Here is a 12,390-nt window from a genome sequence, read left to right as displayed (position 1 = left end):
TAGCTTTCTATATTCCCATTTTATTAGATCATAGGTTGCAATCATGTGGTTGGCATGGATTGTATTTAGTTATCATGGATTGGGTTGGTTGGCATGGATTGGGTTGATTGTCATGGTGGGTGAGGTGTGATGTGAAATGGCAAGAATCAAATGAGGGGAAGGAAGAATCTTAATGCAAAGGAGCATCTATAGGTTATAGGTTTAAGTAGAGTAAGTTATAGATTTGTAGGTTTTAGGGTGAGTTACCTCGAGGGGTTCACCTCTAAGAAATTTTATGTATCACGTGCGTTCAAGGGGTATTTAAAAAACCCCTTACATTTACATACTTTTATGAATAAAATGACCACTTTTTTCATAAACTTATGGTTTTTTTAAAAAATTGGTTTAAAAAACCCCTCCAGTAAATGTTTAAAAAATTGGTTTAAAAAACCCCTCCAGTAAATGTAATTCTATAAGTTTTTTGAGTTAATATACCCCTCCTAATAATGAACTCATGTACTACACTTACATATTTTTAGGTGAACCCCCCTGAGTAAGTTACATAAAGGAGAATTGCCTATTTTAAGGTAAGTTATCAATTTGTAAGAGGGTAGGGATAATATTCCAATCTAAGGGTTAAGGTAGTAGGTAGTAGCCATATTAACTTTTAAGATTCACTAGCTTATATAACCTTTCATAAATTTATGATGGTGGTTATATTATAAATATATAATTCTATATTTATAATACATTATTATAGTTTATTTATCATAACCTCTTATAAATCTAGAAAACAAGGTTTGATAACCGTCTAAACAAGGCCAAAATTACCATATACGATAGTTACCACAATTGGCCAATTTTCATTTAGTGGGTAATTTTAGGATATTATTATAGCCAAAAACTTAGACTTAATTTGCTAAATTTTAATTTAAAATATTGATATATATATATATATTATATAAGTAGGTTGAGATAGGTATAGAAATTAGACATGTATTCTATATTAATATACTTTCTAAAACAATTAGGTAGTATGTTATAGTTAATTAATATGCAAATAACTATATAGATTACATATTTAAAAACATACTTAAGCTTAGCATGCACACACACACACACACACACACACACACACACACACACACACACACACACACGCACGCACACGCACACATAGTACATTAATATATAAAGTTTAGTAATATAAAAAAGAAAGGAAATGAACTTTTAGATTAACATAATCTATATGAAAATCTTTTTTCTCTCTTAAAATATTTAACAAACATTTACAATTGTATCAATCCCTTCCTTTATTCCAAATAGCACTATTTGACACTGATTCTATTACCATTATATATATATATGTATACACACACACACACACACACAATACATTAATATATAAAATTAATAATAATAAAAGTAAGGAAACAAGCTTTTAGGTTAACACATTTCTTATGACAATCTCTTTTCTCTCTAACTTTTTAACAAACATTTGCAATTGTATCAACCCCTTTATTTGTTCCAATAGCACTATTTGACACAAGTCCATTACTAGTATGCATAATCAAAATGTCCTCAAGCCTACATGTGAAAACTAAACTTCAATGTGCATGATTTGTATATTGTCTATGATACTTTGCTTTCAGGTTAAAAGAAAAGTAGATTGTACGTGATATTTTGTTTTGAGGTTAAAAATATTTTGAGTATTTTTTTAATGAAAACATATAAATAAATATCTATCATGTTATTTATTTTGATGAAACAAGGATGTCAATGTAAATATGTTTTAATGTTATTAATCCAATGCCTTGAAATAAGTCATGTTCAATGAATCCATCAAAAGGGAAGACCACCTTCCCAACCTCTAGATAATATATCCTTGTCATTGAACCTATGATACGTTTTTTACTGCAAACAAAATGATTAAAACTTTGAGTTATCTTTAAAGTGATTCCAATAAATTTTGGAATGTACTATTTTATATATATTTTTACACCATTTTTCTAAAAAACATTTCTTCTTTTCATTTTAAAATATGAAGTACCCAATTCTTTTTTCAAGTAGCTTGATGGGTTTATTTCTATTACTTTAATGCATCAATATATTCCACACTGTACTTTAAGCCATTGACCCAATGGGAATGCAAACCTTTTTCCTCCCATCACACATGGATATACCTTTTAGTGCTTCATACACCTAAAATGCTTAAAAATATTTGGTGAAAGAGATAAGTGCTAGCATTAGTACTTATATTATGAATATATTCTTTATGCTTGCATCTTTTATATTGATATTTTTCAGGTAATACTCCTAAGTCCACATATATCACAAACCTAAATGAACAAACACTGTTGTTTTTACGAGGAAAATATGTAACTGATGAGGGTTACCTAAAAAGATTCCCTCCCAAAATGCTCAAAAATGGCTTAAAAACATAGTTTTTTGAAAGCACATCTAGAATTCCATGTATACATTTAAAAACTACATGAATTTTAACATTTTTTTTCAAGATTGAGAACACGTGTGGCCTTCGTAGATTTATAAAGTAGTATTGTTTGTGACATAAAAATAAACTTGACTTATAAATGGCATAGGAGTCCACACAACTATCAATCTTTTTCGAATAAAAATTTGTTTTATAAATTTCATGAATGAAAGACACTTTTTTTAATGGACTTTCTTGGACTTTGCCCACTATGCATAAATATGCACATTTCAAAAAATATTAGAATACATAATATTATAAGCTCTGTAATTTATGAAAAATCCTACAAACGTCCTTTAGTCTATTTCTAGACCCAAATAGCAAAGCCTTGAGTATATGCTTACCTTTGACAGTTTGCATGACATAATTATTTGATCTATTATTTTATAAGTAGATAGTGGGCATGATATACAACCAATGCTAAGAGTTTAATAAGGACAACTTATAGGTATACAAAGGTACATTTCTATTCATACATATGTAGAAGATGAAAATTATGGAGGCTCTGAGTAAACCTAAGCATGTTAAAAGAGTAAAAATTTAAAATATTTTTTCAGCTTGACGTTTAGAGGGAGACATCATATAGCCTATGGGCGTAAATTCTGACCGAGGTATGCATTTGTTGTTATGAGAGAAATGCTTGTTATGTAATATGGGTATTTGGTGGCGAGAAAAAATCGTAACCTATATCATGTAGATATGTGGTGGTGGTAAAAATTCATAGTATGCGTATGTTGATGTTTGATCCAAATAGCGTTGTCCATTATAATGAACTTAGGCCATGGTATGTCTAAGGGTAGTGTAGGAATCAGCACTAGTTAGAATTATTTAGAGGACATACGAAGGATGTTGAGAGATGGTATGTCTAAGGATAGTGTAGGAATGAGCTCTTGTTACAATGATTTGGAGGACATGCGAAGGATGCTGAGAGATGTAATCTTCACCCACGACATTATCTTTATGTGCAGAGAGAAAAGAAAGGAGCTTGGGACTTCTTGAAGGATGGTAGAGAGGAGCTTGGTGTGAAAAGAGAGAAGCTTGGAGCTTTTAGGATGATGGTAGCTTCAAGGTCTCCTATGCTGGAGAGCATACTACTGCATACAGGCATGGCAAAGTCTAGGCTCACATGCATCCCCCTCTCCGACATAGCTAGTCCCAGTATGTGCATTTGCTTATATTTCTTCAACTTTAAAATTGAATTGTAGAACAAAATTTAGGGATGGCAAATCAATTGACTTCCAAATCAATGGATTCTTGCACATCTAGATCAAAACCAATGGATTACATGTCATTATGCAGCGATATTATTTGTGATACAAAGGTTACATGGATACATGGACAAGTGTTTTTTTAAATGATATTCTCCCAAATTTGTAGTCAAAGGTTGTGACCATGTGTCTTTTTCAGGTCCTTAGCCCTAAACCTATGTCACCTAATCTAAGTTATATTTTTTCTTTAATTCTCTATGATTTATAGGATTTTTTCTATTTTTTGAGATTTTATTAGCTACCACCATCTATTATATGGAATGATTTTTTATAGATTTGTTGGTGATAAAAATAAAAAATTATCATAAAAATCTAAAAATATTTCAAAGTTAAGAAAAAAAGTCACACAATAGTTATCTTTTTAATCTAAAACTTGATATACGACAAAACTTGATGTTTTGCATCAAGTTTTAGATGTTCTGAAAAAGAAAGTTAGAGGATCGTAGGTCGATTCATCACGTAATTTTGTGATTCCATCTACGATAGAAGGGTCAGACAACCTGTTCCATAAATTTTGAGTACCAGTAGGACCATGTTTTGATCCGATTTGCAAATGTCACAAAACGATTTGCAACATTTACAAATAGTGTTAACACAGTCATGCTGGTACTCAAAATTTATGGAATAGGTCATGTGAGTATGCAAACGAAATTGCAAAATCATGCCGTTTGTGAAAATCAACCTACAATACTCCAACTTTCTTTTCGGGAGCACTGAAACTTGATGCAAAACATCACGTTTTCTGGTAAAGTTAATGTTTTGCATCAACTTTGATGCAAAACATCAAGTTTTGTGGAAAATTTGATGTTTTGCATAAAGTTGATGCAAAACATCAACTTCTCCACAAAAGTTGATGTTTTGCATCCACTTGATGTAAAACATCCACTTGATGTTTTGCATCCACTTGATGTAAAACATCAACTCTTAGTTAAAAAGTTTATGTTTTGCATCAAGTTAATGTAAAACATACACTCTAAGCTGAAAAGTTGTTGCTCTACATTAAATTGACCGAAAATGTTATAGCTAAAAGATCCTTACCATGTATAGTGACCAACAAGAACCCACACTTGATATTTTACAAAAAACTATTTTGGAAAGTATAAACCTTTTCTTCTTAAAGTGATCTTTTTCATGCTTTCTAAACTCATTTAATAACTAAAAATACCATTTTAATCCCCTTTTCTCACATCAAGGCACATTTTCTTTAAAAATGAGTATGCAACTGTTTTCAAAATTAGACATTTTTTCAATACAAGATTATTCATAATATTTTAAAATTCATCTATACATAATAAACTCTTCCAAAAAAGTATATATTAATTGTGATACTCAAGAGCTTCAAAATGGATTTTAATACTACTCTCATCAAGAGCCAAAATAGGATTTTATAATTAAGATAATAATTCTTTTGTAATATATTTATACAAAATGATAGTTTTTTTAATTAAGATACTATATTCATATAAGTTGATAGTTTTTTATAGTTGCACTCTGTAGCACATACTCAATCATGTTAACATGGCAGCAGACAAGATTCAAGTGTACACATAGAAGAAAAAAATGTATTTGTGGATAGTGAAGAAGACATCTATCTTCTCAGGGGAAGACATCTATCTTCTCAGGGGATAGTGAAGAAGACATTTATCTTCTCAGGGGAAGACACATCAACTAGTGATGGTGATGGTATATTTTAGTATGTTTTTGAAAACTTATTGCTAGATTTTCAATTATAATCTCAAAAAGTAAGCAAACTAAGTCTTTTTTTTCATGCCAATTTTTGTAAGAAACGCATAAACTACCCAAAATATTATCATTTTTAATGGTTTTGTACGCATGTGTAGACCACTTTTCAAAAAGAGGTAAAAAGTAAACCTTTTTTATGGAATCTTTGAAAGATGCCAAACATTTCGTATTTTTCAGGAAATATTACCTATTTTGTGTACAACAATGTTAACACTTTTATTATTACTTATATTATGAATATATTCTTTATGCTTGCATCTTTTCTATTGATATTTGTAAGGTAATACTCCTAACTCCACATATATCACGAGCCTAAATGAACACTTTTATTACTCTTGAAAAAATTAAGATAGGATATAATGTTTCAAACTTAGGATAGGATACAATGTTTCAAACTTCCAAAAGAAGATGGAAAAACTAAAGATGCTTGTAGTGTGCTAGTGTGATGGCATATTTGATACTTCAATGTGACATTATGTATTTGGCTCTACTATCTCTTTCTACAAACATGATGTTTGTGGTTGTGTTATCATAAGGGATATCTAACACATTTGTAACTAGCTAGTACATAATGTTGGAGTATGTATAATAGGTAGGGAGGTCTTTATGTGTCAAAAAACCATATGCTTATGTGATAAATACTTTTTGCATAAGGGGATATAAATTCTAAACTTGGTGTGTATAAAAATGTATTTTAAGATATGTATACGGGTGGCATAACACAATTAGGTCTATGTCATTATGCAACTTGATGTATAATATAATGAAAATTGAGATTAAATTTTATGTTATGGAATATCTCTCATTTTTTGGGTGATGTTTTTTTTACACTACAAGTTGTTATATGATCTTAAATCACAAGGGGATCCAAACTGGAAAGTACAAATTTATGGTACTTCAGAAAAGTACAAGGCATGGTTGGCCAAAGATTTTGCACAAGAATGTTTTAACTTTCAAGAAACTTTTTCTCCTATAGCCAAGTTAGCCGCAATTTGCAACGTTCTTACATTAGTATCATAAGGAGGATGGCATGTCCTCCAAATAGATGTAAACGTGAACCTTGAAGAGGATGGCATGCTCTCTCTCTCTCTCTCTCTCTCTCTCTCTCTCTCTCTCTCTCTCTCTCTCTCTCTCTCTCTCTCTCTCTCTCTCTCTCTCTCTCTAAAATGGATGTAAATTTCATTTTTCTCAAACGGGACCTCAAGGAGGAGTTACTGAATAGGGCCCACGAGCATGGTACCAAAGGATTAATGCTTACTTTGTGAGTATTGGTCTCTTATGCACCCCTTCAGATGAAAATTTGTATGTCTTTTATGAGCAATGAAAGTGTATGGTCATTGTTCCTGTTGGAGATGACCTCATCTTGACAAGGGATCACCCTGGAAAAAGATCTCACAAACATAGCATCTTATTAGTGTAGAGTTTGAGAGATGATAGATCTTGGGCTCATGCATTCTTGTTTAATAGAAGTCTGGCACAAGTTAGATATCATTTTTATCTCTTAGCAAAAATATATCTTGGGCTCATGCATTATTGTTTGATTGAGGTCTGGCAGAAGCCAAATAACATTTTTATCTCTTAGCAAAAATATTCAAGTGAGATATACAAGGCATTTGGCATGACATAATGCAAGGCATTTAGTACCCCAATGGAGGTGGATCTGAAGCTATCCATTAAAAATATATAGGCGAGATATGCAAGGCATTTGGCATGACATAATGCAAGGTAGTTAGTACCCTAGTGGAGGTGGATCTAAAAGACTTAAGACCTTGTAGATTAGACCTTATACATTGGTAGTCTTACATTCTTGTGTAATACTAGACCAGACATGCATGATAGGGAACCTAGGGGTTGCACTCATTAACATGGAGTACACACATGTCCCACTCATCATAGCGATTAGCACCTATTGCACTCATAATGGAGTATACACATAGCTTCTCAAGAGGGAGGTATCAAAAAGGGTACAATGTCCTAGGACTGGTGCCTTTTATAGTCCCAAGGGCCCCATATGCCCTACACAACACATATGTAAATGCCCCTAAACCCCATGTGCCTAGGCTTATTCCCCATATGTATGTGCACACTAAAATCCCTTCATTATAAGCCATTGATTTTTTTCTTGGTGTTTTGAGCAGGTTCTCCAAAACAAGCCCTGGGAGAATATTTGGAAAGAAGATATTGTTGAAATTTGAGCATAATGATGAGTTATGGTGGATCAAACACTAGAATCAACATCATTAACAAAGTGATTAGCAAATGATTAAGACGTAATTAGTGAATAATTAGCAAATAGATTAATGTAGGCATGGATACTCAAAAACCAACAAATTCTCATTAGGGCTATGCCTCAATTTATAGAGTTTACATCAAGCATCAAATCCCATTGTTTTCTCTATGATTCACTCCCAGAATATCTCCACCTCTCTCCACCTCTTCTCTTTTCCTTGAATATCTCCCAGAATAACTCCACACTCCTAAATTCTCTCATGCTATCCTTTATTCTCTCCCAGTAGATTCTTCTCACCTTTTCACAGGTTCTTTCACAATTACATCTCCTCTTTTATAGCCTCTATCCAAGAGCTTGTTCCCACACACACCATATTCACTTGTATATTTCAACACCTCCCCTCAAGTGAATAATCCTAGCACACCTGGACCCTGTATCAAGTTTCCCTCTTACTTGATAGCCCGCGACCAGTGCCTCAAGTCCCTAAACTCAAGAGTCCTTGACACTCTCTCTCTATGTGTCCAAGGCTACTATAAGTGCCCGCGACCTTGACTAAAGTGCTCACACATACATCTACCACATGGCCTACATCATCGGTGGCTCAGAGGTGGTTTTACTTTGTTGGGGCAGGTTACATTGGGTTGTGGGGTCTCTCTCTCTCTCTCAGAAAAGATGATCCGACTCCACTTCCTTTGGAGCCTCCATGAAGTTTGCTGATGTCGTTCCTTCTTCACTGGGTTTGCTGTAACAGTCTCTCGCCATGTGTCCTGGCTTTCCACATTTGTGGCAAGTGAAGGTCCTCCCTCCTACTCTGCCTCTTCCTCGTCCTCGTCCTCGAGAGAATCCTCCTCGGGTGAAGAATGCTTTTTCTTCTCCTGCTGTTGAGTCGAGCCCTTTCTTCTCTTTGCCTCTGCTCTCTTGCTCTAGTAGAGCTGCCTCTATCTCGTGTATCTTCAATTCAGGTACATTTTTTAGTGTTGCTACAATGTTTTCATAATCTCCTTTGTCCACACTCTTCAGAAGTACAGCTAATGCTTCATCATCTTCTACCTTTTTGCCAATAGCTGCCAGGTTGCTTAATGCTTTTATATTTGTTTAAGTGTGTGATTAAAGGTTCACTTTCCTTCATGTCCAATTTGTAGAATTGCATTAACAGATTTATCTTGGAATTTTTTGCTTGTGTACCAAATAATTTATTGAGTTCATCCCATGCATCTTTTGCCCACTGTATCCCTGTGATATGATGAATGATTTCATCATTTAAACTGAATGCAATAAGTCCCAATGCTTTTTCATTCCTGCTCTTCCACTCATTTTCCCCGCTCTCTGGGCATTCATCTCTCCCTTCAACTAATCCTCACAGATTTTTCCTCATCAGCAAATACATGGCCATGTATAAAACTGTTCCCCATTAAATTTGGCTATTTCCTGTGCTGAACTCATGGTGATGTGAAGGGGGTCTTACCTCTTGATCCAATTTCAAGATTCAAGGGCAGTGTCTACCCTTTTACAACTCAATCTGGTGTTTAATAGATGATTACAACAATTTTATCAGCATAAAATCACCAGAAATTACACTAAATTAAGGGTAACCAATTTGTACGGGATGGTTGGAGTATCAAACCAACTCCGATTTGCAATATGAAGCTTTAGGGATCTGTATCAGATACCTAATGGTTAATTTGAACCCTCAATTGTACCAAAATACAGTGATTAGCACTGGATTAATCATTCATTAGCAAATTAATGCTCTGTTTTGTGTGCAAAAAACAGAGTATGTGGGGAGTCCAGATCTGGTGCCTTCCACTTCAAATGAGCTCAAATGCTTTCAAAGGCATCAATAGCAATGAGTCTAGTAGAGGATTAAGCCAAGAAACACAAGATTTGACCAAATATTGAAAGCTTAATCTTTGTTTTACCAAAGTCACCTGCAGATTTGATGAAGAGCTTGGATCTCAATGTAGACTTAATGAAACTGAATTCTGTCTTCACCAGCTTGTAGAGCATGCTTGATTACCCCTTGGGCTAAGAGGAATTAGAAGCATTTGATTTGAGCAAGGAGAAATCTTGAATTCCCTTCAAAAAAAATGCGCCAGCCAAATCGTTGATTTCTGCTTCCTCCGTTTGGCGGTTTGCTGCGCCGTCTTGCTGAGCTTGTAGCCAAGGATGTTGGCTAGCTTGTGTTAGAAGCTTGTGCCCTAATTTTATGTGTGCAAGGTGCTAGAGATCCTCCACTGGCTGGGGGTGAAGGGGAGAAGTGAAAACTCACTAAAATTTAGATTATTTGCTAGTTTTCTACTAATCCTAATTAATTAACTAATGGGCTCATAAATCTGATGGATTCTAGGCATGGCTCTGATACCATGTTGAAATTTGAGCATAATGATGAGCTATGGTGGATCAAACACTAGAATCAACATCATTAACAAAGTGATTAGCAAATGATTAAGACGTAATTAGTGAATAATTAGCAAATAGATTAATGTAGGCATGGATACTCAAAAACCAACAAATTCTAATTAGGGCTATGCCTCAATTTATAGAGTTTACATCAAGCATCAAATCCCATTGATTTCTCCATGATTCACTCCTAGAATATCTCCACCCACCTCTTCTCTTTTCCCTGAATATCTCCCAGAATAACTCCACACTCCTAAATTCTCTCATGCTACCCTTTATTCTCTCCCAGTAGATTCTTCTCACCTTTTCACAGGTTCTTTCACAATTACATGTCCTGTTTTACAGCCTCTATCCAAGAGCTTGTTCCCACGCACACCATATTCACTTGTATATTTCAACAGATATTTGGGTGTTATGATACATCCAAGGTACTTAGGAGTACAACAGACATTTTTTTCTGGGTGCTTTGAGTAGGTTCTCCCACAAGCCCTAGGAGAATCTTTTGGAAAGCAGATATGTGGGTGTTACAATACATCCAAGGTACTTAGGAGTACAACATCTCCTATGCTATGGGAAAAACTCCCAGTGGCTTTTGTGACTTAGATTGTGTAAACGATTGAAACACTAGTAATAGGGGTATTGTTTTTCTATTAGTTTAGGATGCATTTCTTAGATCAGTAAGAAATAACCCAATGTTGCACTCTTGTCGACACTACTAATAGGGGTATTGTTTTTCTCTTGGTTTGGGATGCATTTCTTAGATCAGTAAGAAACAACCCAATGTTGCACTTCCTGTCAATGAGACAAAGGCTGAGTGCAAAGTCCTAAAACGCTGCAATGTGATAGCCAGAGTTGGATGGCTATTTCTTGAAATCTTGTGTTTCCTGCTTGCACGAAACACATTAAGATTCATTATCACTTTGTGCATGAGCTCATCATGTTCAGGGAGGCTGAGATGGTATATTTTCTGATGACAGAGAAGTTTAGAGACATCTTCACAAAGGCTCTTAGTAGGGACCGGATGGAGCAACATCTTCATCAACTCAGCATCATAACATGAAGGTAGTTCACCTTCAGAGGGGGGGGTGTTGGATATCAATGCTCCACTATCATATTGCATTATCCACGCACACCAACTAGCTCGTGTTTATATAGCCCCACCGTCACAATGAGAGCGGGGGTCTTGGATATCAATGCTCCACTATCATATTGCATTATCTAGGCACCAGCTAGCTCATGTTTATATACCCCTCATTATGAGGAGAAACCTTGATTGAGTAGCTCGAGTGCCCAAGATCCTCGTATTTATGGGAAGGTGTCCTAGGAGGCCAGATAGTTTAGAGATGGCTTGGATTAGATTTACCACCAAAAAGGCTATATGCTACACTAGATCGTTATCTCATATGTGGACTAGGTAGATTTTACTCTTGGATACCCTGTCTTGACATTGTGAGGCCCAAGATGAGCTCGGATTACCATGGTGGGAGGTGGGGATAACTGTTATGTAGTGTCTAGTACACCTTTATGGATCAACTCTCCGGATTCTACATCACGGATGGCACCGACTATGATCGTGGACTTACGCAATCGTGTCATGACCACCCTGTTATACTATGGCACTGACTATGATCGTGGACTTACACAATCGTGTCATGGCCACTCTATTAAACATGCTTATATAGATACACAATCGTGTCATGGCCACTCTATTAAACATGCCTATATAGATACACAACCAAATCCTATTCTCTCCACACAGTTCGACTCTCCTGATTCTACATCACGGATGGCACCGACTATGATCGTGGACTTACGCAATCGTGTCATGACCACCCTGTTATACTATGGCACTGACTATGATCGTGGACTTACACAATCGTGTCATGGCCACTGTATTAAACATGCTTATATAGATACACAATCGTGTCATGGCCACTCTATTAAACATGCCTATATAGATACACAACCAAATCCTGTTCTCTCCACACAGTTCAATCATTACTATAACTTTACTCTCTATCTTCTACTAGCATTCAACCTTTCATCTTAATAGTTCCAAATTAGCCATTAAATCTCCCTTCATAAGAGCACATGGGTGTGGGACTTTACCATCTATTGTATCATTTCTGTAAAATAATATTCTTCTCTATCTCCATTATTGTGCAATTTTAGTTTTTTAAGTTTTATCGTGTGAAAGATCCTACTTGTTGTGAGTTCTCTCTTCTATACATTGCATGTTTTATCCTCTTTTATAGATCGATTATAGCATGATATGCTAA

The sequence above is a fragment of the Cibotium barometz genome, chromosome 63 (genome assembly GCF_041138505.1).
Source record: "Cibotium barometz isolate CiBa-2024 chromosome 63, ASM4113850v1, whole genome shotgun sequence".
In the NCBI taxonomy this organism is placed as follows: Eukaryota; Viridiplantae; Streptophyta; class Polypodiopsida; order Cyatheales; family Cibotiaceae; genus Cibotium; species Cibotium barometz.
This window is presented reverse-complemented; position numbering follows the sequence as displayed.